This window comes from Culex pipiens, unplaced genomic scaffold, assembly GCF_016801865.2.
Source record: "Culex pipiens pallens isolate TS unplaced genomic scaffold, TS_CPP_V2 Cpp_Un0022, whole genome shotgun sequence".
In the NCBI taxonomy this organism is placed as follows: Eukaryota; Metazoa; Arthropoda; class Insecta; order Diptera; family Culicidae; genus Culex; species Culex pipiens.
In genome coordinates, this window is record NW_026292839.1 from 90,768 (window position 1) to 96,767 (window position 6,000).

Genomic DNA, 6,000 nt, shown 5'->3' on the forward strand with positions numbered 1-6,000 from the left:
TTTTTCGGCTATTTAACCAACAAAAATGGCAATTCCAACTATTTTTATAGTTACTGGTGGTCAGCAATTTCGAGTTAACAAAATAAACAATCGATTGTTGAAGAAAAGCTGTGTAAAAAATTAACCCATACTTTTATTTAAATTAACCAAGATTTTCTTAGATTTGTCCCGGCCGGTCTCTCCGTGCATAGACTAAATCAAGAAAGTGTCACCTGTTTGAATTTGGAGCACGTTTTTAACTGAAATTGGCTTTCCAGTTAAACTACATTTTGAATTTAATTGTAACATTTTTAACTAGACACATGTCAATCTGAAATCAAATTTCAGTAAAAAGATTCGAAGCTATATGAAAACAAGTTTTCAAAACATGAGCATATGTGTGCACAATGTTCGTTACTTATCTATAAACATTTAGATTTGATTTTTTGTTGTTTTTTTTCGTTTGAATTGTTTTTGAAATATGAAAAATGGTAGAGATGTATCATTTTGTGATCCATAGTCACTCAAACTAAAGGTATTTAAACACATTAGATTGTACAATTTAGAAACTCATGGATATTACATAATTTTAGAGGAAAACGGAAATCGAATTTGGTGATGTCTCTAGAAGGACTTAATCTCGAAAATTTTCTAAAATATTTTTGAGACACTTAAAAAGTGAACTTTTTAATATTTACCCTATAAGCAAACGATAACCTTTCTATTATTTTATCTTTAAAAAAACAGTAATTTGTCGATTTAAATCAATGGAGTAATAACCTTTTTCTATATTCCTCGATTTTATTTAGACAATTTTTCTCAAACTATTTTTGATTACCTGTGATCAAATCCGAACGATGGCCTATTGTTTACTTGTTAGGCACCAAACATAGATGATGCTTTCTCTTAATCAAAACACTTTCAATTTCCACTTTAAAATCCAGATCAATATTTTTTCGCTCCACACTTGACCTACAAAGTACCCAAATCTACCATCATTAAATTCACTGCACAAATTAAATCAATTCTATCAGCATCCATCAAACGCCACTTACTGTTTTCCCCCTAGGCTACTTCCGAACCAATTATCGCTTCCGTTGCTTCGAAAAATATACTCCCGCACTTTTTGTTGCACTCTATGCTCTCTCAACAACGATCATTTCCCGGTACATCGAGTACATCACTCTTTCCTTTATTCACCGTTCCATTCACTCTGTTTGGGTGAGATTCAATTTGAGCACTTGTCAGTTATATTCACTATGAATTAGTTCGCCTCTCAATCCACTCACTTTGCTTCAAAATTACCCGCGCCCAAAGACCAGGTAACCTGCCAGCAAGCAACCACTTCGAAACCCATCACAATCATTCTCAAACTCTTGAGCGATTCCTTCCGATTGGGAGGTTGTTGTCGTCAGACAATCGTCATAACCGTAAAAAGATGGGAAATCTTCGTCTTCATCCTGCCCGGATTACGATTACGAAAGTCCACCACCGCGTCACCAAAATCCACTCCAAGCACCAGCGAGGGAAATAAGTTTTCCACCAGCTAACCACTTGAGCAAATTACATGCTGGAAGAGACAGCCGCCTCAGCACAGACAAAACACACTCACACCGTTGATGACAACGGGCGAAGACGGCTAACCGATTGGCACTTATCCGCCCCGAAGCCCGGAAATCCGTTTTTCCTTGGGAAAGAACATCCGTCACAGCGAACCTCAGAAATCAGACTGAAGAAGCACCGAACAGCACACCAGGACCAAACCGAACCGACTAAGGATGCTGAGCTGCCTCCGACGATGCTGTGGGTGGTTGGGTGAATTCTGTGGTGTGGATACTCATTTGTCGGTTCCACTCGAGAAAGGTCGGTCTCTTCGGTTGATGCTGCTGATGCTGAGGCTGCTGGTAGCAACAGAGGAGGAAAAGAAAAAAAAAAGCGCTGAGAGCGAAATGAGGGAAAAACTCCCTCGCATCTCATATCGTCTCACCATCTGCAGACTCTCGTCATCCTCGTGCTCTATACCACATGATGGCTTGAAATTATGTTGTGCTGTGGAGGTATGGGGCTGATGGGTAAAGAGAAAATACCTGCCCTGTTAAGTGAGTGAGGCAGTGGGCTGAGCAGACTTGTTGGTGTAAACTTGATTTGTACTTTGCTAGAACTTTTAATCATTATATTTGCCTAGTATTTTTTCAAAGGACAAAATTTGCATGAATTAAAATCCAAAATTTTGCAAATATTCTTTTGGTATAAACAGTTTTTTTTAGAAAATACTTGTTTTCACATCCAAATGGAAGCGCATGGTCAATGGTCATTAGGGTGACAATAAAAAACATAACATAATATCTGAATCGATTCCTTAGGCAAAATAAAGTATCTGGACAAATTTTTAGCCGAATCGGTTAAGGTTTAAGGGTCGCTTTTTATCATTGAAGTTTATATAAGGAAAATCGTGAAAATGTGTGGGGGAAATCATCGCTTCAGTATTTTCCGTCAGGTGGCGCTGGTCTCGCCCAAAATTGTCCAAGTTTGATATACCCCTTTCAATACGTTTTATATACCCCTTCTATACTTTCAAGAATATAAGCCGATTACTTTGCATAGTATTGCTAATAACTCATCAGGATCAATTCGAATCTTCTTGCACCCTTGTGTGTGAGAGAATAACCATGGTCTCCAACCAGTGTTCTTGAAAAACGTCAAAAGATTTTCATTTGATGAAATCATTCTAACACAGATCATCTTTGCTAGAAACTAAAAATTGTTCACGCTTCATTCAAAAAAGTTTTTTTCTATGGACAATTTTCCATGAAGCGGGGTCTAAGATATCAAAAAAAGGGTCCACGTGATTCATAGATAGACTATTTAAGGAGTTTAAAATCAACTTTGCAATGATGCAAACCTGTAAAACTAATCAAATATCATCTTAAAATCAAACTGATAATGAAATAAATGTTCTATTAGCAAAAGCAGAAATGCATAAAAAATCAAAGAAAATTTGTCCCCGTCTTTAAAAAAAATTCAGTACAAATCTGTATCACACAAAATAAAATCTCACGTCAATTTTGGGCCAGATTGAGTTTTCTTAAAAACGCCATTTTGTGCAGCTTTCAATCCTTTATCTTTTGACCTTCATAGATCCTCAAAATTCAATTTCAATCCTGAGATATTCAACAAAAACCAGAAAAAAACTTCGTGCATTGCTGTCATTCTACATATGAAAGAAGTTTCTATCTGATCGTGATATCTTGACGCACCCTGAAAACTGCTGTGAGTGTGACAACTGGCCAAAGGGATTTCGTTCAGAACGCGTTTGACAAACGTACATGCCCGACTTCTGAAAAACATGTTCGGTGGTTTTCGATCATAACTCAACCAATCGGGACAATTCTTTTTTCCAGAGATTTGTAAGTATGTCTAGACGATCCTAGAACATGTCAGAACACTATTTGAAAAAAAAAACGTGATTTTTGCAATCAAAACATCGTTTCAACTTTTTTTTGGCGCGTTTAAAAAAACGCCTAAGATTCCGCGGAGGCAATCGTTTCAAAAAGTTGGAACGATGTTTTCGGTCGCAAAAATTACAGATTTGATCAAATCGAGTTCTGTTAAGTTCTAAGATTATCTAGACATCCTTACACATCACTGGAAAAAAGAATAGTCCAGATTGGTTAGGTTATGATCGAGAACCAGCGAGCAGAAATTACCGTTCCGTGTAAGTTTGACATGAGCAGTGTTAATCAATATGATAAAGCAATTTATAATTTTGAACAGTGAAATGATCTTAATCCGCTGTTTCGCTATTTCATCCCACAGTTCAACCAAAAAGGAACTTTCCTTCAATTTTCCCAACAATCCTTTTTTTCTGTATCCACAAATGATTTTCTCTCTCGATTTGCATTCATTAACACTCTAATGTTTCCGCAAGTCAGTCAGTATCAGCAAGTGCATTCGCTCTCTTACATTTTCTCTCTCTGAGACAGAACTCTCTCTCTCTCTCTCTGACCTTTCTTCGGGGAACGGAATGAATCGGGAAAGTGGAGAAGGAGGAGGAACAAAGTGGGGTAGAGTGTGGATGCTACCAGAGGACGATCGGCCAAAAGGATGGAAAATGCCCATCACCATCGTCGTCTTCTTCTTCAGTGGCAAAGTAAACATCAGCAACAGAAGTAAGAATGGGGGAGCTTTTCCTCCATTCCAACTTTTTCTTCCATCATACGGCTCATAATACCTGTGTTGGAAGGGGGATTTCATATTGCTAGAGCGGTGCAAGATTTGTGGAGAAAATATTGAATATTCTAATAAATCAGTTCAATTAATTTTAATTTTAATTTATTTTATTAGTAAATAATCAATTAACAATTCCGTATTTCTTATAACCTAATAGAGTTTTGGAGTTCCTTTCAACTATAATTTGAACTATAATTCATTTTGATGTAATTGGATATTCTAACAATGGGTTTGGCAAGAGAAGGAAAAATTAAAAAAAAAACCTTCTAGATTTACTAAGGAAAAGGATAGAAATAGAAAAGCTTAAAACTAAATCACAGTATGTTTTGTCTATTGACGTCGTAAAACTTCGCTGCACAAGGCAGCTTATCCGTTGTAGATGTACTTCATCATCAGCTCACTGAGAGCTTGGAATTGTTCTGCCTTGTTCCGGCAGGCACGGAAGCGCGTGAGCATCTCTCCAGCAAGAGCGAAAAACTCGGGAAGCGTGAAGAGGTCATCTCCGGTGACGTTTGCTTGTCCCGGTGAAGTACCGCTCCCAGAAGCGGCTACTCTAGCGTACGAACCTCCCCAACCGGGAGGGAACGCTGGGTTGGTCGATGGAACCGCTCCTCCACCAGCTGCTGCAGCGTTCGAGCTCGAAGTCTTCGGAGGTTGGCGGGACGCTGGCGCTTTCTTCCTCTTGTCCTGCTCCTCGAGGTACTTTTTCCGCGCGGCACAGCCACGGAAATTCGCCGTGTGGTTACCACCACAGTTCGCACACTTGACGCGCGCTTTGTGCTGCTGGGCGTTTTCCCCCAGCTGGTCTTTCCGCGGAAGATTGCACCTTTCGGTGAAGTGGGTCTCACCGCACTTTACGCACCTGGGTGGAAGATTGCAATTTCTGGAACCGTGTCCGAATTTCTGACAGCGGTGGCATTGGGCTGCGTCGGCCGGATTCTTCGTATAGAATCGCCACGTCACAAAGAAGCCGTCCAGTGCTTTGATCTGCCGTAGGTCCTGGATTTTGACGGACCCGCGATCGAAGTACAGGAGGTACAAGGTGTACGTACCTGTCACCGTAGTCGATTTTGAGAGCACCTTTATCTCTCGAGGCTTTACCTTGACGCCCGTCAGGTGTTCTTCCAGGTCGGAGATCGGGCGGTCCGGATATCCCTGAAGGACGATCTTCACTGGGACCTTCTCTGCAGGGTCAAATGTAAAGAATTTGAAGTTTCGCAACTTCAACTTCTTCACCACCAAGTCGAAATGCAGCTTCTTGTGGGTAATCACTTGCACAGAAGTTTTGCCAATTTTGAGACAATATTGGAGTCCCTCAAGCAACTCGTCAACATCGTCAGCCAACGTATCCAAAACAAAAATTGGAGGTGGTCGTCGTTCCTTCGGAGAGTTACCGATTTTCTGCTTTCCTTGCTTGCGCGCAAGTTCATCATCGTCATCGTCGTCACCAGCATTGCTGCTGTCACTGTCGGTGTTGTTTTCATCTCCACTCAGCATCTCAAATTCGTTGCTGGTGGGAACGTTGGAAGTGGTTGTTGTCGTAGTGCTGTTGGACTGCTGCTGCTGCTGCTGCCCGGAAGTGCTTTCGGATGCCCGAGTCGATTGTCTCGTCCGTACTGGGGACTCACGTGGACGGTATGACACGTGTAAAAATGAAGGATCGGTGACGTCACCGGGCACGCTCCCGTGCGCGATGGCGGTCGATGCGGCGTTGGTATGTTTACCTTTCTGCACTCTGCCGGTAGATGAACTTCGCGGGTTTTTCGAGGCCGCACTCGAACTGCCTCGGCC

The 6,000-nt window shown here is 40.9% G+C and overlaps 1 protein-coding gene across 1 annotated transcript in view; it reads right to left on the minus strand.

The window, feature by feature from the left end:
* The window catches only part of LOC120430644 (cell adhesion molecule Dscam2-like), a 72,882-nt gene extending 69,552 nt beyond the window's left edge, over positions 1–3,330 (minus strand). Inside the window, exon 1 of the mRNA XM_039595746.2 lies at positions 818–3,330. The gene's annotated coding sequence lies outside the window, so the exon portion shown is untranslated. The remainder of the gene's footprint in view (positions 1–817) is intronic.
* Between the last annotated feature and the right edge of the window lie 2,670 nt (positions 3,331–6,000).